At 43.3% G+C, this 22,522-nt stretch overlaps 1 protein-coding gene and 2 pseudogenes across 2 annotated transcripts in view; 1 reads left to right on the top strand and 2 right to left on the bottom strand.

Annotated features, from left to right (window-relative positions):
• The window catches only part of Rph3a (rabphilin 3A), a 217,837-nt gene that overhangs the window by 50,741 nt on the left and 144,574 nt on the right, over window positions 1-22,522 (top strand). The gene's annotated exons all lie outside the window — the stretch shown is intronic.
• On the bottom strand, window positions 8,927-12,319 carry LOC101724272 (plasma membrane calcium-transporting ATPase 1 pseudogene; annotated as a pseudogene).
• LOC147822020 (plasma membrane calcium-transporting ATPase 1 pseudogene) lies at window positions 12,332-13,126 on the bottom strand (annotated as a pseudogene).

The following is a 22,522-nucleotide window of genomic DNA, read 5'->3' as shown; positions in this document are numbered from 1 at the left end:
TGAAAGACAGACACTGACTCTTTTTCTTTGTCTTTTGTTTTACCTTGAGTGTTTTTCCTGATCCCAGAGTCCAATGGCTCACCACCATCTCCCCACACCAGGCAGTTAAAAGGTGGAAAAAGGGAAGATAAGGACCTGCTCCTTCTCTCTAAGGGCATGATTCAAGTGTTGCGCTTACCACTTATGCTTGCATCCCATTGGCCTGAATTAGTCACCTGGCCATATTTAGCTGCAAGGGACCCTGGGAAATGTAGCCTTTATCCCAGTCTGCCTTGTGTCCAGCTAAAAATTCTATTATAGAGCAAAGAAGAATAGATACTGAGAGGTGGACAAATAGAAATTGTGAGAGTAATCCTATTCCTACTGATGTATTAGGAAATACAAAAGAGAGAAAAATAGTTTGTACAAAAGTGTCTATAGTTTGATGGTTCAATGAACATAATTCTGTTGACTTAATAATTTTTATGCTAGTGGGGATTAAACCCAAGGCCTTCACACCCCCAGCTGCACTCCCAGTCCCTTCTTATTTTTAGACGAGGTCTTGCTAAGTTGCCCAGGCTGGGCTTGAATTTGTGATCCTCCTGCCTTGGCCTCTTGGAGCACTGAGATATTAATAGAATTTTATATGTGGTTACTACAGTGATAAGTATGAAGGTGGATTTAGACTCAGGGGAAATTGTACATTAAAAAGTAGAATCCAATTTCGTGCATGTGAAAATTAATACTCTTTGAAAACTATGGGTGGTTGGTGATATAAACGAGCTCAGACAACTTGATTCAAAAGTGCACTTTCCTTTTACATTTTAATTGAAATTGAAATTGGGGCTTAAAACTCAAGCTTATATTTTAGGAGGTAGTATTTTGTCCTTAACTACTGTTTCAGATTTTTAGTGAACCAAAACTTTTTAGAATTTATGAAGCAAGTGGCTGTGCCCACCCAGCCACCCAGCCATCCATCTGTTCAATCAATATTGAGTCTGTCCTAGCTGGTGGGGGCAGGACAGTCTTAGTCCTTGGACTCATGGAGCTTCCAGGTTGGTGGGAGAAACAGATCATAAGCAGAAAAATTTGTAAATTTTCCGACAGTTGCTCTAAGTATAATAAAAGAATGATATAGAATAAAAGACAGGATGTACCATGGAGACTGGCAGATGCTTCGGTACCTCTCCCCTTGGCGACTCAGTGGTCCACCATATTGGACCCTGGGTCTTGTGTGCCAATGACGCCCACTGGCAAAGATCTGTCCTTTGACCCTCATGTATGGCTCAGGCAGAAGTGTTGTGGAGTTAATGCTTCCAGGAATTCTGGGCCCTCAACCAATGATAAGAGTTGGAGTGTAAATACCCAGGCTGCCTTGCCCTCCAGGACTGTGACTGAGCCATGACTGTCATGTCCCAGAGCTCTTCAGTGGGATGGAGTTCAGTGGGCCTGGGTTGCCTGCAGAGACCCCTGTTAAATAACGCCCTCTCCACTGTTTGTTCGTTGCCCTCCTCTGACCCTGGCTGATGCTTGCTGGGATCCCTTCCTGCCGTGGTGTGGCTGTTGTCCCCCCAAGGCTCACATGTTGGAAGCTTGCTCTTCAGTACGGTGGCATAGAAGTGGTGGGTCTCTAAGGGGTACAGACTCCTGGGACCCTCTGGGGTGCTTCCCTTGGGAGGCATAGAGGTAGCTCTCTTGGGATCTGTTGGCTAATTCTCCAGAGAGGGCTGTTCTAAAGGAGCAAGCCTAGCCCCTTCGATTCCCTGTGGTTTCCTGTCTGGTGATTGATCCCTTGTCCTTACACATCCTGCCACAATGCCCTACGGCATGAGGTCCTTCCCAGAGGCTGAACCAATGGGGCCACCTAAACATGAACTCTCTCTCTCCAAAACTGTGAGCTATATACCTCTTATTTATAAACCTACCCAGCTCCAGGTATTTCATTATAGTAATAGAAAATGGACCTCTCACATGAGTGGCTGGCACCACACTTTAATCCCTGCTCTGCTTGCAGGGAAACCCTACCCACATTAGAGAATTCGAGAAGTGAGCAGGGCCTTAAGAACTGGCCTAGATACAGAGCCTTGAATGGTGAGTAGAGGGTCTGCTGGGTGGAGACAGTGATGTGTGGTCTACAGTGTCTCATTCAAGATCTTGTATGCAAGCAACAGAAAAAAAATCTGGTTTTCTTTAAGCCAAATGGTCCCACATCACACGTGTCCCTTTTGTGTGGGAAGAGCAGGCAGGCAGCCTTGGGAGGGGAGAAACCAGAGGATTATCATAAGCCCTGAGCTGCATTGTTCATACTCCACAAGTGTTTGGGATTCCCAAAGGGCAGCAGCAGTGGCATGGTTAGGGGCTTTCAAACTCTGGTGCTCCTTGGCACCCTAAGGGTTCCTTTGAGCCTTTTCAGAATGGGGCTGTGCGGGAGCTGGGATGAGAGTGTCCAGGGTTGAGACAGGCAGGAAGACAGACTTTGGTGCTGGAATAATCATTTGAGAAGGGCTGAACTGGCTTTGAGTCTCATATTTGTCACTCTCTAGCTGTGTGACCTTAGTCAAGTCAATTAGCCTCTCTGAACTGCTTTATCTTCCTCCTGTTCCTCCTCCTGCATGGATTATGATAACCATTTTAGATATGTTCTGCCATTGACTCTCACACCAACATTTTCAGGTAGGCTGTTTTACCCTCACCTTACAGGTGAGGAAACCAGTCTAGGAAGATAATACCCACATCAGTCTGACTTCAAAGCCTGAGGCTTTAACCACCCACAGCACAGTTGTCAAGATAAATGAAGATGTAGGTATATTGCTTAGCTCTGTGTCTGGCATGTAATTGGCGCTTAATAAATTGTGGCAATGATGGTATTCACCTTGGCTAATTGCATCACTGGGTATTTGTAGTCCCAGAATGTGACCAGGTCTTTGAGGACATTTGCATAGCAGAGAGAGATTTTATATAGCTAAGAAGAAGTGTGGCTAGTCCTGACTTCATTTGCTTGGCTCTCCCGGGGGAAGTCAGGGGTTAATAGCTCAGTCCTCCAGTGCTGGGAGTTATAAAGGGCACATGGCCCCCCGGGTGGTGGGAGGCTGCATCTCCAAGACTGAGGAAGAGAAATGAAGCCAGTGCTCCACTGGCTTCAAAGGTGGCAGCTCATTGTAAAGGAGATGCCAAGGGGGCATAAGGGATCAACCAACAAGTGTCACGGAGGACCTACTGTGGGCCCATTCACTTGTTCAGAGTGACATCACAAGACAATGTTGCCTCTGTGGAGATGAGCAGGTGGCAGCTGCTTTCGCCCTAACAGACTCTGCTGTTGGACGAGCTCCTGTGTCTGCCCAACCTGGATGGACTGTCGAGTGGGTGCGGGCCCAGAGCCTCGCGTGGACAGAACTAAAGAGGGTATAGCCTGAAAGTCCCGTGAGTGTGTTTCCTTTTCCTTTGTTTCTTGTTCTCATTCTCCCTTGGCCCTCGACCTGATAAAGAACCATGTGGATATGAAAATAAACCAAAACCCAATCATAGCTTGTGTTTCTTCTCTCATTTCCTGGAGTTCAGACACATCAGCATACAGACAATTAAAGAACAGCTTTTAATCATTCCCATCCAGTGATTTCCCTTATGGCAAATTTTATGGAGAAAGAAGGAGCCAAATTCCCAAACCTCTTATGCTTGGAAACTGCGGCCCTCTTTGATAAGGCTGTGTGGAGAAAAATGTGACACCATAGATTTTATTCTTTTTTTTTTTTTTTTTGTACTGGGGATTGAACTTGAGACCTTGCACTTGTGAGGCAGGCAGTGGAATGACAGAGCTAAATCCCTGGCCCCTTTATTCTATTTTTTTTTTTTTTACATCAGAGATCTTATATTAAGTTTTAAAAACAGATCTAGCAGTACATCTGCCATGTTAGGTGTTTAAGAAATGAGATGTTTAGGTACTTGACTATTATCAGTTCCAATAATAACAAGAGAAGTTGCTATTCTAAAATTTTCACTCTGTGAGGTGCTATGGGGGGTATGCACTGTCCATTTACTCTGCAAATATTTATTGTGCACCTACCCTGTGCCAGGCACTGTGCTCTGTGCTGGTGATTTGGAGGTGGGCCTGGGACATCTTCCAAGAAGCGCTGTGTAGAGCTTGTAGGTGGCAGGTGGGTCCTCCCAGCAGAGCACACTACAGGGACAGGGATTCATCCCATCTTCACAGTGACAGTGTGTGTGAGGAGTGATTATTCTCTCCACTTTGCTGAGGAGGAAGTTGAGGCCCAGATGTGTGTGGTTTTGCCTGAAGCTGGTGAATGCAGGAGCGAGGACCTCCACTCTCCCCAGGTTCACGGCTGCCCTGTTGTCCTGGCATCCGTGTCTCAGGAGTGATGGTCACAGAGGGTGACCAACACATCCTGGGCTGCCTGGGACTTCCTTGATGTGAGGACTGAACGTGCCACATCCCAGAGCCTGGCAAAAGGACCCGATCATCCTGGGACAGAATGTTTGGCTTCGATCCAGCAAAGGGGGTCCAGCAAAGGGCAGGGGCTGAGTGCAGCGGGATGCTCCCAGGAGGAGGGGACCAGGAGCCTGCTCCCCGTGCCCCATGAGGTTCCCAGGAAGTCACTATCTGAGGCTACAGCACTCTGGCCCCTGCTAATTCCCTTCCAGGCCCCGTCATATCTGTGACACTGTGACAAACCCTTAAGTTCCCATTTAAGGGCTAGCAGCCAGAGCTTCCCTCAAGGACCTGGTCTCTCTCTGGACAACAAATGAGACAGCTCTGCCTGCAGTTTACCATCTAAAAGGAAAAGAAAAAGGGTCCAGGTACATTCAGCAGAAAAATAGCTAGAGTTGTCATTGTAAATTAGTTACTGTGTCTCCACAGTGGGCTGCCTGGAGATGTAAAAGAAAATTCTTTAAAAATCTTCCCTTTTCAGCTTGGCTATATTTTTTCCTTTTTACCCTGTATTTGTGCCCCCTTCCTGTTCCTCCTTTTATCTTGAATGTGAATCTTTCATTGTAACCTCATTGAGCACATAGGTGTTCAGTAAATGCTTGTTGAATGAATAAATGAAGGAAGCGATTCTGCTGCCTGTCAGCTAGAACACACTAGCTTAGGAGGCTTTCTCCAGTTCAGAATGAACTCTAGGCAGATGGCAGCAACTGCCCTTTCTTTGAACAAGATCCACGTCAGGGAGAATTCAGATTAGCTTTGGGGGGACAGGCTTCCTTCCACAACCTTGGTCTCCTGGTGGGGCTGTGGGCACCGGTCCTAGACACTTGTCAAAAACTCCCAGATTCTAGGTGGAGAGCTGGAATTTGCATTTCTGGGGGGCTCTGTTGCACATCTCTTTTAATTAGTGCATAATGCATGGTTTACTTTGGCAGATCCGGACAGGCAAGTGATATACTTTTCCAGCCCCACCAGCCCCTGATCCTGCTCTCCCCAGCTTCACATTTTTGAGGAGGTTTAAATCAAGGTTCAATTCAATGTAAGGAAGTCACCTTTCTAATAAGCCCAGGAGTGTTTTTCTGTGCACCCAAATTGCCCTATATAAGCATCATTTCTTCCCTTTGATCATTTGTGCTGCAATCAGGGCCTCTCTCCCCTTCCCTGCAGAAAGTTTGTTTTCCCTTAATACTTTTGGAGAGAAAAAGGAGCACATCTCTGGGGGGACAGCTCCCAGCTGAGAACTGACAGGAGCTGACCTGATGGTGATGAAGCCAAACTTTCTTGTTCTTGCTCTGTTCTTGGAGTGTGTTGCATTACCTGACCTAAATAGATCTTTTTTTGGGAGGTGGGGGGTGTACAATAATGGAAACTACTCAAGGACTTAGTACTTCTTCTTCTTCTTTTTTTTTTTTTTTGTACCAGGGATTGAACTCCGGTCCTTGCGCTTGCGCAGCAGGCGGCAAAACCATTGAGCTAAATTCCCAGCCCAAGGACTTAGTATTTCTCAAATGAGGAGCCTCCCTCCTCTTTCCAGTAAAGCTCTCCATGTGATTTTTTTGGTGGTTCCAGGGATCGACCTTGGGACCTTGTGCTTGCAAGGCAGGTGGTGGAACCACTGAGCTAAATCCCCAGCTGTCCATGTGATTTATTTATTTATTTCCTCCATGTGATTTTTTTTTTTTTGGTACCAGGGATTGAACTCGGGTCCTTGTGCTTGCGAGGCTGGCAGCAGAACCACTGAGCTAAATCCCTGGCCCCTCCATGTGATTTTTAATGGCCAAGAATTTCTGCACTGGACATCGGATTGCTAAGAAATGAGCAATGACATTTATTCCAGCAGTTATTCCAGGCACCCCCGTTACCCAGGGCAGAGAGGAGGGGCAATCCATGCTGATGGCTGGGAGGCCCTGCCTTTGTCCACGGTTTGCTGAAATCTCTCTTCTTCATCTCTGTATATCTTGGATCTTAGATTAACTTTAGTTCAGTCCACTGAGAACTGTACTCAATAGGAGTTTGAACACATACACACACACACACAGACACACAAGCCGCCATCCAGACCACCCTTTCTGAGTCTTAATTATCCATAACAGATTTATTAGAAAGCCTGATTTTACATTAATTAATACAATATAGATCTGTATTCTGTGATGAAGATACGGAATTATCCTTTGATAAGTCACCAGTGTCAATATCGGCAATTTCTTATGGTTCCACTTAATAGAAAACACTTAAGTTTTCCACATGTCTATTTTCAAGCTATCATCTTAAATGTACAAATATTCAGAATAATATAAACTACACCCACACACTCACCCTCCCCTTTAAGAAATAGAGCCAGGCGTGGTCGTGCACATCTGTAACCCCAGCTCTTGGGAGGCTGAGGCAGAAGGATCACTGCGAGTTTGAGGCCAGCCTGGGCTACACAGGGAGTTCAAGGCCAGCCTGTACTACATAGTGAGATCCTGTCTGAATACCAAACCCTCCTGAAGGAAAGAAAGATCATGCCACCAAAGCAATTGGCGTCTTCTTCCTAGTCACATGTCCCTCATGACCTGACAAAAGTAACTCCCATTCTACATGTGGTGCATATTCTAATTTGTATTTATATTTTTACCTCTTCTGTACATATCTCCCCAACAAAACCTATTTTATGGTTTTGTGGATTCCTTTTATTTAAAGTACACAGCTCCTTTTGTAACCAGCTTCACGCACTCAACATCATGGCTGAGATTCATTCATATTGACCTGTGTTTCTCTATCTCAATGTTATTTCAAAAACCAAGTAGCTGAAAGGATTTTCGGTAAAACCAGCAGTGCATGAAAAGACAGCACAATTCCTTTTTATAATCTCTTCCCTAACCATCAGCCCAGGCTTGTTTCAGTCCATATTTTTGGAAAATATTTGTATTGAGAAAGATTCCCCAAGATTTGCAGAAAGGAAAGGAGAAAAAAGAGCAACTGAATAATTGACAATGGTGTCATGTCACAGTTTTGAAAATCACACTTTTGCAAGAATGAGATGATTTCTTGGTGCCTGACATGAGGTGAATTTTCAGTAGATATTTGTTTTATGAGTAAATCAAAGGGAGGGCTACCTGAACAGAAAGCATTTGAGTGATGGCATAAGGTAGACCTGAGTTATAATCTGTTTTGTCCTTTGTTTTGAAAGAAGCTGGGGTGATTAGATGGAGTTGAGGGTGGGGCTGAGAAATGAAAGAACAAACAACTGGACAGCAGGGCTCAATTCCTGAGAGCTGGGTTCAGATTTGGACATTTGTCAGGTAACTACGGGCAAGATGCCTAACCACTTTGGTGCTTTGGCTTCCTCATCTGTAGAATGAGAATCCTAAGGGCACCCCCCTTAGCCAGGTGTGGTGGTGCACACCTGTAACCCCAGGTACTCAGGAGGCTGAGGCAGGAGGACTGCAAGTTTGAGGCCAGCCTGGTCAACTTAGTAAGACCTTGTCTCAAAATAAAAAATGGAAAAGGCAAGGGATGTTACTCAGTGGTAGAGTGCTTGGTTAGCTTGTACAAGGTCCTGGATTATGTTCTTAGCCACACACACACACACACACACACACACACACGTGAGTGCTGGCTCAGTCAATGTCATTATCTCCCTGTGTCCCTACCCTCGGGCCCCAGGTAGGTGGATGGAGAGCCAGCAACTCCTAGGCTCTGAGACCCAGGTGGGGGCTGTAATCAGGAGGGTACTTGTCCCTGGAAACTGGGCTGCACAGCCACAGCCTTGCATTGTAAGGCAGAGCCTCAGATGTCAGAGACAACAATTTAGAGTAATGCACACAGGAAGATGTGAGAAGCCATTAGGGTTGTGGTGGAAGACTTGGTGTGGAAGCAAGGTTTGCTCTGATCAGACCAAAGCAGCTTGCACAATCATCGCCGTCAGAATGCCAATGAGGGGCAGAATGGCAGAGCCTTGCGGGGCTTCAGGGTCTAGGTCGGGGCCAGGGCTCTGCTGCATGGGGCTGCAGGGGGCGCTGTGCTCACCTACAGCTGAACCCAAAGCAGTGCGTGGAGTTGCCTGGGGGAAGCAGAAAAGCCCAAGTATATTATTTTCAAATACTGTATGGGATTTTCTCTTACTGCTTTTATTTTTTTTTTAGTTTGATAGTTTGATTTAATTTGATTTGCCTGAAATAACAAAAGCATTTCAAGCATCTTTCACTATGTAATTGATGTCCTGCATTAAACAATCTACTAAATTCTGAACAAAGGTTATTAGCAAGTTTTAAAAAATTTTAAAAATTAAACAGTTGTTTCAAAGCCATGAAGTAGTAAATGTATTTAAGAAACTAATCAGAACAGATGCCATAACTTCATTAGAACACCACTGCTCATCTTTTTTTGTTTTGTTTTCTTTTTTTAAACAGAGCGTTAGTGTTATCTATTTGGCTATTAGTATTAGCAATTTATCTACAATATTTAACAAGGTAAATCGTAGGCAAAAGTTTAGTACAGTTTCAATAGAAACAACCCCCCCCCTTTTCCCCCTGAAAATACAGCAGTATTTGAAGGACTAATTTTTCTGTGCATCAGTTATAAGGAAGCTTCCCATCTATGAACAGGAACAAAAAACGTATCTACAAACCTTTATAAATAGATCTTTATCATCTATAAACATAAATAATCCAAATTATTAACAGCCAACAGCAGAAATTAAAGTATCATTTCAATGATCCAGGGCTCTTTGTCTTGCTTGCCCAGGTATACTTCTCCCTCTCTCCCATCAAGGACTGAGAGAAACTAAAGCTCTGCTAATACACTATTCAGGACCATTCTTGGGTACTACTGATGATCCATGGGTCACTTACACTGAGTTACTGTTTATCTGTCAGGTCATTTCTCCCACCCTCAAAAAGCACCCTCAGTCTGGCAGAAAGCTTTGCTTTAAAAAAAAAAAAAAATCTAAATTCGTACAAGTGTTTCTTCTGTTGAAGTCCAAAGACAAGAATACTATCTTGTCTGTCCTAATATGTGAAAAGACCCAGTTTCAATTTGTTTCTTTACAATGCAGCTAGTGTGTTAACATTCAGCTTACAATCTGAGTGATGTTTCCAAACTATGTAGTGGGCTTTCTGGGGATGAAGAGGTAGCAGACTTGTTCATTCCTACTGTACGGTGAATCCCGCTGTCAACAGCATTGCTATTTTTGTTGGGAGAAGGTGAGGACTGGAGTTTACATTTTGCAGGAGCACCATCTTCTGCATCAGTGTCATCAATGAGGGGATATGAGGCTCTGAATCTTCTATCCTAAACTCAGGATGTGTCATCAAGTTGTGAATTGAACTTCTTGATTCTGGTTTTTCTAACCCTTCATATAAAGAACTACGAAATGCATTCACCACTCAAATCTGAGTTTGGATTCTGTTCAGACCTCTAAACCACAAGATATGGCCATGCTGCAACTCCCTTTCAGCGTGATCTATCCCTTCAACATCCTCTGCTCATTCTTCCTCAGGTATTTCTTCCTTTTGTGTTCCATGGCCAGCTTCTTTCAGGAATTTTAAATGGCTAGTTGGAATTGTTGAAATAAACTGACCCCAGAGTAATGTCCCCATTTCTAAGAATATTAACTATAGCCACGCTTCTACTGAAAACTCTGAAGAACTGAAAGGCTTTCCACCAAACTGCACAATTATTATCTGTACCACAAAAGTGCCTAAAACAATTGAGCAGAAGATGGTGTTATTAAAGATTCCTTCAAACACATTTCTTTCACCATGGATTTTCTGGGCATTTATTTCATTAAAAAGTTGCATCAGCACAAAGGTATTAAAAACAATAGTATAATGTTCTGAAGGAGGAGTATTTCTTTCACTACCAATATCAAAAAACTTTTCTCCAGCAAATGAGAGTGTGAAAATTACTACGAGTTGATAGAATGCACGACCCAAAATATTCTTCATCATTGTGCATGAGATGAGAGGTTTATTTCTACCATACAGTTTCTGAAGCAAGAGAGACTCAGTGGGTGGTTCCGTTGCCAGAACCAGGGAAGCAAGTGTGTCCATTATGAGGTTTACTGACAGCATCCACACAGCTTTAAGTGGTGAATCTTAAGTAATACAAGCTGCCGTGAAAGCAACAATCACTGCTACGACATTAACAGTAAGTTGGAACTGCAGAAATTTTGAGATGCTGTCATAGACATTTCATCCCCACATAACTGCTTTGACAATGCTTGTAAAGTTGTCATCTGTGAGAATAATATCAGATGCTTCTTTAGCTACATGAGTTCCAGCAATGCCCATTGCAAATCCAACATCTGCTTTCTTTAGCGCTGGGCCATCATTTGTACCGTCACCAGTTACAGCTACAACTTGGCTTTGTTCTGAGACCGTGCTGTCAATCATACCTTTAACCAGTGTATGCTTGTCAGTAAGAGAGGATCTTGCAAGTACTCGAAGCTTTGGGCAAATTTTGTCTATCTGCTCCTGTTCAATCTCTCCTTTTTCATTTTGTATTCTTCTGTTAAAATCTTTACCTTCCAGGCACAGAAAATCTTCCCCAGGATGTAAAATACCACACTTTGTAGCAATAGCTCGAGCAGCATTAATATTATCACCAGTGACCATTCGTACAGTAATTCCAGCCCTCTGACATTTCTTTATTGCATCTGGTACCTCAGGTCTCACAGGATCTTCAATCCCCACAACAGCAATGCATGTAAGGCCAGTGACAATATCATTTTCATTATCCCACTCTGGTTCTGGTTCTCCTGCTGGAAAATCTCTGAATGCAAGACATATGGTTCTCAAGCCTTCTGATGCGATCAGTGAAATCACAGCTTTTACAATATCATCATGGTCCCTTGGTCTGAATGCTTTTGCCTCACCATTAGCACTCAAGATTTTGAAACACTTTCTCAGAATTATCTCAGAGACACCCTTGCTGAATATTCAAAAGCCTCCATTCTGAATTTTTTAAGACAGTACTCATGGACTTCTGAACAGAATTGAAGGTGTAGACTTTGTACAGTGCTTCTTCTGGTATTTCATTTCTAACATCCTGATAATCCCATTTTAAATCCAAAAGAAATCTCAACAAGGCACATTCAGTTTTATTACCAACATGACGAGGTAATCCACCCTCCTTCTCTGGTGGGAATATTTTTGATGTATAAGCACAATTCACAGAAATTCCTGTCACAAGATAGGACAAAATATTTGGTGGGATAGCTTCTGGTTTAGGAAACTTTTTATACTGTTTTTCATTTATGTAAGCTTGAACAACTATTATTCTGTTCATTGTCAATGTTCCTGTCTTATCTGAACAAATAGCTGTAGCATTTCCCATGGTTTCACAAGCATCCAGATGCCTTACTAAGTTGTTATCTTTCATCATTTTCTTGACTGAATAAGCCAGTGAAATAGTGACTGCAAGTGGAAAACCTGCTGGCACTGCAACCACTAAACCCGTAACTCCGATAATGAAGAACTTCACAAAATAGTGTACGTAAATCGGTGTGCACTCAGCAAGCCGTGGTCTCTTCTGAACCCAGAATGTATCAATTACAAAGTGTAATTCTAGAATGATAACTGTGATGGCAGACATCAACAGACCTGCTTTGCCAATCTGAACAGCCAGCTTTGTTAGTTTCCCTTGTAAAACAGATTTTTCCTTTTTTGGCAAATTTGCTTTCTTTTTGTTTTTCTCATCACCATCTCCACCGTCTTCACTCTTGAACGGCTGCATTTCCATGGCTGCTCCATCCTGAGCTTTTGCTTTGTTTCGATTCTCAGTAGCTCTATCTTGTTTCTTATTTTTCTTTTCCTTTTTCTTCTCCTCTTTCTTCTCTTCCTCTTCACCTCCAGCTCCAAGTAAGGTAAAGATAATTCCAGTCTGGGAATTTACACCTACAGCAGTAACTACCATTCTTCCAGAACCTTACATTACATGAGTACCTGATAGAAGTAAGGGATCCTTATCTAAAGACTTCTTAACATGATCAGATTCACCAGTCAATGAGCTTTCATCAATTTTAAGATCATTGCCTTGAATAAGCAAGTATACCATCAGCAGGAAGATCACCATATTTCACTTGAGCAATATCTCCAACGGTAATTTCAGCTACAGGAATCTTAATGACCGACCACCCCAGATGACGGTGAACTTCTGTTCTTGTTCAATTAGACTTTGCAAACCTCTAAACTGTTTTTCCTTACTCCAGTCATTAAAAGCTGTTACTAATACTACACACACCACTGACAACAGTATTGCGGCTCCTTAGACCCAAGCAGTTTTACCTTCACCTTCTTCCTCCCTGACAGAAACTTCTCCATAAAGTGCAGAATTTCCTTCTGGAGGTTAATAAAAAGAAAGGCCCAATGGTACTCTAGCTGCAATTTCTAATATAACTAAAGTGACATCTTGTAATGCTTCCCATACTAATTGAAGAAAAGTTTTTGGCTTTTTAGGAGGTATAAAGTTCTTTCCAAACACTGCTTCTCTTCTTTCTAAATCTGCAGCGTTTCCACTTAAACCTTCACTGGGAGATGTTTCCAACTTGGTGCAAATTCCATAGACATCTCCATACCTTCCCTGTATTTTTTGTAATGCGTCTGTGGACTGGAGCTCTCTAAGAGCCTGCAGCTCTGCAAGCATAATTCCAAAGTCTCCATCATGATTAGCTTCTTTCAAGGAGTTTTTCACACCACTGTACGCAACTGAATTGTTTACCATGTCACCCTTTACAAGTATAATTTATTAGAGGAAAATGTTTCCCCAAAGAATCTAATTTTCCCTTGATGTATTTCCAAGATGAAAATCTTTTAAATATGAAAATTTTTCTTAAACCAAACACTCATTGTATGACTTTGTAAAGTAGCATCAGCAGCAACATTTCCCAGAGAAATATCTTGACCTTTGGCCCATGACTTGTTTCTTCGTATCAATCATGAGATGTACACATCTCGCTGGGCAGCGGGAACCATTTCGCAAGGGGAGAAAGACGGGAGATCACAGGGGCTCGGCGCCCGGCGACACGCCTCTTCCCACTTTTCTTAGGCAGTAAAGGGAGACTTTAATTAATTCAGGGCTGACTCATAGGTTTGTTTTTTTTTCCTGCTCATATTCCACTTGAATTGATTGGAATCGATGGAATGAAGGATGAGGATTTAAGGCTGTGTTCAGCCTCTGCAGGAAAAGTGCTGAGGTTGATTAGCAATGTCTGCCCTGGGCAAGGAAGTGGCGTGTAATGGACTTTGTGCTATGTACCTGCGTCTGTGCATCCACTCAAAGGATGAGAAGTTCAGTTTTGCTTCCATACTTTGCTCACATGTCTCTGTCTTTCCATTCCCCACCCTATGGTATGGGGGATGGAACCCAGGGGTGCTGTACCTCTGAGCTACAGCCTCAGGCCTTTCTTTTTCTTTTTCTTTTTTTTTTGAGACAAGATCTCAATAAATTGCCCAGGCTGCCTTTAAACTTGCAGCCCTCTTGCCTTAGCTACCTGAGTGTCAGTGATTATAGGCATGCACCATCATGCCTGACTTCTTTCTATTTTTCTGAAACTATTTCTCTTGTGTTCTTTATAGATCCAAAGCCTCCTCCTACATCTCCGTCCAGCTTAAGTCCCTCCTCCAGAAAGCCTTTCTGAGAGATATAATCAGCAATGATTTCTCCTTACTGTTCTTAGTGTTTAGACTACTCAATGAATATTTATGTGACCTCTCTCTGTCTTTCTCTGTCTCTCTCTCAATATGCTTTAACTTGATGTCCCTTCTTTCTGAAATTCAGGCTTCTAAGGTTTTCCCCTGCCCAGGACCTTTGCACAGGCTATTCCCTGTACCTACAACACCTTTTTCCAGATTGTTACATGGCTAGCTCCTTCTTAAGAGCTAGGTCTGAATTAAAATGTCACTTCCTCAAGGAGTCTTTCCTGATTACCCCATATACTCTAGCCTCCAAATCCCTCTCTGTCTCTCTTAAAACATAATTCTAGTTTTATTAAGCCACTTTCTGGTACTGGAATCCTCTTGTTGACTTATTTGCTTGTTTTTCACTTTCTCTTCCTCTGCCCCTCTCCACTGTTAAGAGTGAGGAATTCTGTTTAATCCCTTATATTATAGTCCCAGCACCCACTACAGTGAGTGGCTCTTAGAAGGCATCCAAATAAAGTTGAATAAATGAAGGTCCTAGGACATTGCTTGCATTATCTCAAGACTTAATTTGCATAGAGTTATTAAACTTCTTGGCTGTAGGTGTTTTCTTCCCAATTACACTCTGAGGTTGCAGTGGGCAGGGATCGGTCATGTCACCTTTGACGCCCCATAGCAGCTGTCATGGGGCATTCCTTAAACATGGTTGAATGACTAATGAAAGAGCAGTAAGTACAGTAAGACCCATTTGTATGAGTTAGAATACTGATTGGCCTGCCTTAACAGAGGCATTTGGAATGACAAAAATTCATTTTTTTCTCATGTAATAGTTTCTAGCTATAGGGCAATGGACACTTCTACTATCATCATGTGTTACTGCTGTCTGTGGGTTCCAGATATTGACTCTGGTTTTGGCCTGCTGGCCAACAGCTCATACATCCTGTTAAGGGCACAATTGAAGGGTATGCCTCATTCCTGCTGGTCTCCCATTGGGTATACCAAGTCACGTGCCCAACTTCAGTTGAGGCTGGGAAATGTAGTCTCTAGCTTGGTAGCTATGTTTCCTACCAAAACTTTGTAGTGTTATTAAATAGGGTTGCTGAGCGGTCTCTGCTCAGAAAAATCTCAATTTGATGAAAAGTTATTTTTTACCTAAGCATGTGACTGGAAATAGTGGCATGTTCAGATAAGCACTGATTTGTTCCTTGCCTGATTGAAATCTATAACCTAGTAGACAAGACAGGCAAGTAACAGATTTTCAGTGTGGCCCACAGAAAGGCTTGGTTAAATGAATAATAGCACCAATTATTATTGAGGATTTACTATGTGCAAACCATAGCGGATTCTTGTTCTCATTTAATCTTGTATCAGTCTAAAAAAGCACCCCTAAGGGCCAAGGATTTAGCTCAGTGGTTTCGCTGCCTGCTGTGCAAGTGCAAGGACCCGAGTTTGATCCCCGGTACAAAAAAAAAAAGCACCCCTAAATAGGAGCCTCCCAGAAGTGTTTGAAGAAATTATGGATTGGGGATGGTATAATCAATCAAGAGACTACTCTTGATTTTTTTTTGGGGGGGGGGTTGGTACAGGGGATCAAACTCAGGTCCTTGTGCTTGTGAGGCCGATGGCAGAACCATTGAGCTAAATCCCCGGCCCCTTACTCTTGATTTTTAAAAAATTTATCTTTAAATTTACATAGAGGAAAATTTACTCTTTATGGTACACAGTCATGTGAGTCTGACAGTGTCACCATCATAGAACCCATGACCTCAACCAAGACACAGAAGCACTTTTCCCATCCCAAGCTTCCTCATGTTGCCCCTTGGAGATAAGTTCCCCCTACCCTCCAGCCCAGCAGCATACTGATCTGTTACTCATCCCCATAGTTTTTCTCTTTCCATAATGTCATATAAATGGAATATGGTGTTAGTTAGCTTTTTCATTGCTTGGGCCAAATATTCAATACTCACAATTTAAAGAAGAAAGGTTTATTTGGTTCACAGTTTCAGGGGACTCAGTCCATGGCTGGTAGGCTCCAAGGCAAAAACCTTATGGTGGAAGGGCATAGAGGAGCAGAGCTGCTTAGTTCATAGTGGCTGGGAAGAAGAGCAGGGGAATAGCACTAGAAAGCTGAGGCCAGGGATCAGATATAGTCCTCAAGGTCACACCTCTGCTGCCCACCCAGTCATACCCAGAATGTGCTTTACTAGTCCTCCAGGTAGCTCCCAAGCCAATCAAGCTGACACTCCAGCTTAACCACTCCAGATGGATGCATCTGTGGTGTTGTGTGTTCTAGTAGCTCATTCTTTTTATTGAGCAGTAGTATTGTGTGGCTATGCCAATTTGCATATCCATTCTCCTGATGATGGATTGTGTTAGTCAGCTTTCTGTTCCTATAACAAATGCCTGAGATAATGAACTTATGAGGAGCACAGATTTACTTTGGCTCATGGTTTAGAAGATTCCAGCCTATGATCAGTTGGTTCTATCACACTGGGCCTGTAGTGAGACAAGACATCATGGTGGGAGGGTGTGGGGAAGGAAAAAGACCCCACAATCCCCTTCCAGAGCACACCTTCAACAACCTAAAGACCTCCCATTAGGCCCTGCCTCCTAATAGCACCACACTGGGACTGAGCCTTTAACACATGGGCTTTCAAGACTATAATAGAGACATTTTGGTCATTTCATGTTTTGGCAATTATGAATTAAGCAGTTATAAACATTTGCATATTGGTTTTTGTGTGCATGTGGGTTTCCATTTCATTTAGGTCAATCCCTAGGAATAAGTTTACTGGTTTGAATGGTATGTGTTTAACTTTATTTGAAATTTCCAAACTGATTTGCTCACTGACTGTGCTATTTGTGTTTCTCCCAGTGATGTAGGGAGGTTTCAGTTGCTCTGTATCCTTGTGGTGCTTGGCATAGTCACTTTCTGGTTGTCCTTGGTCACTTTATGGGTGCATGGAATTGCTGTCAATTTAGAAGGCATTTAGGCTCCGCTTTCAAATGTGACCTTTCTCCTTCAGGTAAAATGCAGTCTACTTAATTGGCACCAGCCTAGATTTTCTTCTGCCTCTGCTGTCCACAGGTGACGAGGAAGGAGTTTTTTCTTTGAACTACATTTGGCTGGAGCAGGTCTTAGTCTTCCTGTACCAGGAGAAAGAAATATCTTCTAGCCGAGACCCTGAGAAAGCCCAGCCTTAATTAGCCAGGAGCAAGTGTTGAGCCGTTCAAACTAAAAGTCATAGCTCACATTGAGCTTATTTGCATTAAGCTCAAAACATATTTAAATCGATATTTGGATTCTAGAAGAAAATTGAAACAATCAAGAGCTCCATGCCAAGGTAACACTTATATATTTTCTTAAAGGACAAATGCAGAGAAAGGAGGAAAAAATTTCTTGCCAAGGAATTATGTCTACAGTCTATATTGATTTCCAACTGGGGGGCAAGGTGGGGGGCCAGTCAGGGCTATCACAATCACTGGGGGATCCATGCACACGTTCTCCCTCTCCAGGACACTGACCTTTTTTCCTATAGGGGGTGGGTAGCCCCTCCTGCAGTGGAGAGCTACCGTACTGTGCATTGCTGAGGGGATGGGGCGCAGCTTCTGGCTAAGCTGGGGCAGGCAGAAGGTGGAGATGCTGCTCTAACATTGTCATGTGGTGCAGGGGTTGCAGAACCTGATACGATAGCAGCCCATGTGATTCTCCCATCCAGTGTCTGTGGGTTGGTGGCCACCTGCAGTGCTGCAGGGAGAGAGGCACAGGCCTTCTGGGGCTTGGGAGGAGAAAGGGCAGTGGGCACTTGGTGATGTTTGCCTGGGCCTAATCCAGGAGATTTGTGGATCTGTACCATGCATTTGCTGTCCTGAAACAGACTCTGCCAAAGGTCTTTGGTTTCACTCTTCACTCAGAATTTATGGTCCTGCTTTGAGGTCAGCCAGGCTAGGTCATGGAAATGACACTAAATTCATACTGCTCTGCCCGAGAGGTTCACACCTCGAGGAGATTTTGTCCTCCAGGGATTATTTGGCAATGTCACTTTGAATTGTCTCAGCAGGAAAGGTACAATTGCCATGCAGTAGGTAGAGGGAGGCTGCTAAATATCTTGCAATGTACAGCCCCCTCCTCCAACAACCTATCATGTCCCCAGATACCTACAGTGCTGAAGTTACAGAACCCCGCTGTGCCCCCTCTAGCAATCCCAGCATCAGCTCCTAAGTAAATAACTCAGAACCTGGTGCTGATAGAGAAAGGAGGAAGTACATCAGGAAAGAGAAGGCACTCAGTGAGGGGCCCATTTTCAAACCACCCAGCAGAGCTGAATCTTGCCAGGACATCCAGAAGCCAATGCACAATGTCCCCTTCAGTTGGCCTATCCAAGACATGACAGGGCTGGGGCATTTATACCCCAACTCCCCACAATCACTGCCTACAGGTAGCTCCTAAATGGCCTTTCTGGAGCACCTGCTGTCCCTTGGTAATAGCACACATTGTGGTTGTCTCCTGGTCTCCCACATTGGATTAAACTCCATAAGGGCAGGGACCATGTCAGTCTTGGTTACCACTGGAGCTCCAGCAGGTAGCAGGTAGCAGGTAGCAGACAATCAATAAAAATTTGTGGAGTACGAGATCATTAATGCTGATAGGTCAACTTGACTTGAGTAAGAACTGCCTAGCAGATTAGTAAAGTTCTGGGTGTGTCTGTGGATGATTGACATGTAGGCCAGCCAACTGGAAGGGGAAGATCTACCCTGGATATGAGTAGCACCAACCAACAGGCTTGTAGCTTGGATGGAATAAAAAGGGAAAGAAGAAGGAAGTGCATTCCTCCTTTTTTGGGGGGAAGAGCTCCAGTCTGTGCCATTGCCTTTGGACCTTGGTCTCCAGTTTCCTCTTTGAGACCAATTGGTCTGTGTAAGAATGGCATGCAACAAATTAGGGGCATTTGACTGGGACTTAGGACTACTTATTAGGATGTCACAGCAAGGGAAGATGCCAGGGCCAGCTAGGCTGTTCTTATGTTCCATAAGGAATTGTCTGCCTGTTATACTGAAGCGAGCTATGCCAGATACTGCTCCAAAACTTGGTGTCAACAGTAACCTCAAACTTTGCAGAACTTGAGTCAAACATTCCCCTGGTGGCAATGGAATAAAGGATGCTCTGGCATCCCCTTGGCTGAATCCAATCATGACCTTGTTTTTCAATCTCAGACTTTCCCTCATGAATCGCCTGCATTCTTTCCTGAATTAGCTTCCCTTGGAGCCTGCAGCATTTCCTGTTTCTCTTTTCTCTCTCAAGACTCTGAAGAAAATAACAGTCAGAATAACTCTCCTCGCGATATATTTCTGGCTCTTTCTGCACTCAGGTTGTGTCTTGAATCTCTGCACAGTGGCAGATAAGCAGGTTGAAGTTTGAGATGGACAGTTGTTTCCGTGATTAGTGGGGAAACCCTGCGTGTGTGTGTGCGCACACACGTCCGTGTCTTTGATTTCAGAGACAATTGATTAAATTCTGCAAAGTTTAATGTCAGTCTCAAAGGTTTCATGTGAGCAAATCAAGCTAGGTGTCTCAACATAACAATGAATGACATAGACCAAACTGTCACTGTGGAAGGCAGGTGATGTCTTGAACATGGTAGTAGCTATATTGTTTCTTTTTGTTATAAATATTGGTGGCTAATGTTGAATTAAAAGAACAAGATTTTCCTTCCAGTTTTAATAAGGGCTATGACATTCAAGAGGCAGTAGATGATAGAGTATGTAACAGTCAGCTATTGCTGTGTAACAAGCAAGCACAGACATCTCAGTGGCACACAATGAGCATTTAGTTTTTACTGGCCAGTTTGCAGGTTGACTGGGATAGCTCTGTTCCATGTGCCTCTCTGTTTTCCTGGGAAGACTGGGTTGCTCAGTTCATGTGCTTTTCTTGGCAATCGTAGAATTTCAAGAGGACAAGCCCACCCATGCAAGCACATTCTAAGCCTGTGTTGTGCCATACCTGCACATACCATCTTGGGCAGAGATAATACAGGTAATGCACTCTGTCTTTTGTGGGAGGAACTCCAAAGTTATGTGGCAAAGGGGATGGGCACAGGGAAGGACAAGGGCTCCAGGTGATCGTTCAGTCTATCACAGTGTAAGAGCCTGGGTTATGAAGTCAGACAGACCTGTATTTAAACCCTGCTCCATCTTTTACTGTGTGGAACAATGACAGCTTCTTTGAGCTTTGGTTTCTCATCTACCTGGCAATTGGGTGTAATAATAGTACCCACACCTCAACGTCATTGTGAAGATTAAATGAGATGATACACATGGGCCCCTCAGCAGGGTCTGGTACTCAGTAAATTATAGCTGAAAACAAAAGGTCTAAATAGCAGGATAAACTCTCCCAGGGATGTGGATATAAACTAAGCACTTTTTGTGACTCAATCACTGTGGAAACCACTCTACTCTTCCTCTAGTGACCCAAAAGTGCCTGTGAATCTCCAAATATGCCCAGCACTAGTCACAATGGATGATCTTAAAGAACCTGACCCTTGGAATGGGAAAAGCGTTAAGACCAGCAGGGAAATAACCACAGTCATGCAGGGTAGCAATATTTTAGAGAAGCAAGCAGATGGAAGGCCAGATTGTGAATATCCCAGACTCCAAGGAATACATTAGAAAACATTAAGCTATTTGTTATAAGTAAATATTTTAAATTTGTTAAGCTAACAGTGGTAAGCAAAATAAAATCCTTTTATATAAAAAAAAATTAAAGTAGCCTGTGGTACCTAAGTAGCTTTTGTGGCACACATAGGCAGTAAGATAAGATAATGAATTTCCCCCCAGGCATGGTCCACCTTATTTAGATATTTCAAGTCCTTGGCAAGAGCTTCTAGTTCCAGAATGCCCGCTCTTAGAACCCACCTTAGCAATGGTAACTGCATTCGAGATGCAGTCACGCTTGACGTAATCCCGAATCACAGATGACCCAAGGAAACGGAGATGACAAGGCACCTGCAAAGGGGAATTTTAAAATCCTCTCTACCCAGGAGGTGACGTCTCTAATTTTCACGCATTTCCAAGTTCCATTAACAAAAGAGGGATAAAAAGCTCTTGTTAACTAGAATGGAAATGGCTTTTTAAAAATAGTGATGTATCTCTCTTTCTCCTAAGTCTTTTGAGACCTATCTACCTGTGTGCTGATGAGATAAAGGCAGGTGAGAAGGGGTCAGAGACACCTTCCATCCCCTCCTCCCTCCTCATTTACGGACGAGAAGACTCTGCCCTGGAGATGATCCATGACTGACCAAGCACTTCTGCTCTCTAGGTTTGGATTTTCATGCACGTTCTCCTACCATAGCTCTTTCTCCTGGCTTTTCCCCCTCTGAGAACTCGTGGAATGGGATGCTGGAGTCATCTCCTTTGGAAAGGATGCATAGCCCTTCAGAGATGGTGCCCTGATCAGGTTCCATGGTGGAATGTGGGACTGAGCACACATGGGCCAGATAGCAATTCCCACTCGGGAAGAAAGAAGTTGAGATATCACAAGGCTATGCATGTAGGTGGTTAAATGAAGTTGAAAATATGATTCCTGGCATCTGTGCCTTCTGAAGAATGCTGTGGAGTTCTCTGCTAGTTGCATAACTAGTATCTACATCTTAATCCATAATCAGTCTCTGTACTGTTGATGAGCATCCATATACCCAACTGAAAAAAATTTAATTCCCATCTTCACTTATGAACAGGAGTGGCCAGTGAAATGTAAGTGAAAATGTTGAATGGTTTTCCTGGGAATTCTTTAAGGAAGGCTGAACCAATTGGGAGATCGGAGCCCTTTGGCCATTTCCTTTTCTATTATTCTTCCTGCTTGTAATGTGGATATTATAGTTAGGGCTCCAGCAGCCATTTTGTGACTATGAAGTGACCTCGAAGATAAAAGACACATGCTAAATTTGGCAGAAAGGGAAGATCACTGGTGACTTTGTAGGGCTGCCATAACAGCGCTGGGCTATTCTTCTATTTATTTTATATAGGAGATAAGTAACCTGTATCTTGTTAGAGCCCTGATTATTTTGGTATCTATTAATATGCAGCTAAATTGAACTCTTACCTGATATGTGTCTAGAATATTAGAAGCATTGCATGGAGTCAAGGAAAAAAGTAGTGAAATTGAGCCTAGAGATTACAAAGAAAAGCGTTTTGATGACATGGTTGTTGTTCCTAGATTGAGCCTTGCCTGAAGACCATATCAGTACATTAATTGAAACAACAAATTCTATATTTTGCTTGTGCCAGTTTGATTAGGGTTCTCTATTGTTTACAACAACAAAACAGCAAAACAGCAGTCTTCACTGATTCAGAAGCCACTAACTTTTCTCCTGGGCCAATGGTTTCTTCCCCTATAATAGTTTGTCTTGAAGCCAGACCTCAGCCCAATAGTCCAATAAATGAAAAGACACAAAGACATAAAATGGAAGAAAAGAAAAACCAA

This window comes from Heterocephalus glaber, unplaced genomic scaffold, assembly GCF_053883595.1.
Source record: "Heterocephalus glaber isolate CG9 unplaced genomic scaffold, H.glaber_assembly_v1.0 deba00001687, whole genome shotgun sequence".
NCBI classification, from domain to species: domain Eukaryota; kingdom Metazoa; phylum Chordata; class Mammalia; order Rodentia; family Bathyergidae; genus Heterocephalus; species Heterocephalus glaber.
This window is presented reverse-complemented; position numbering and strand designations above follow the sequence as displayed.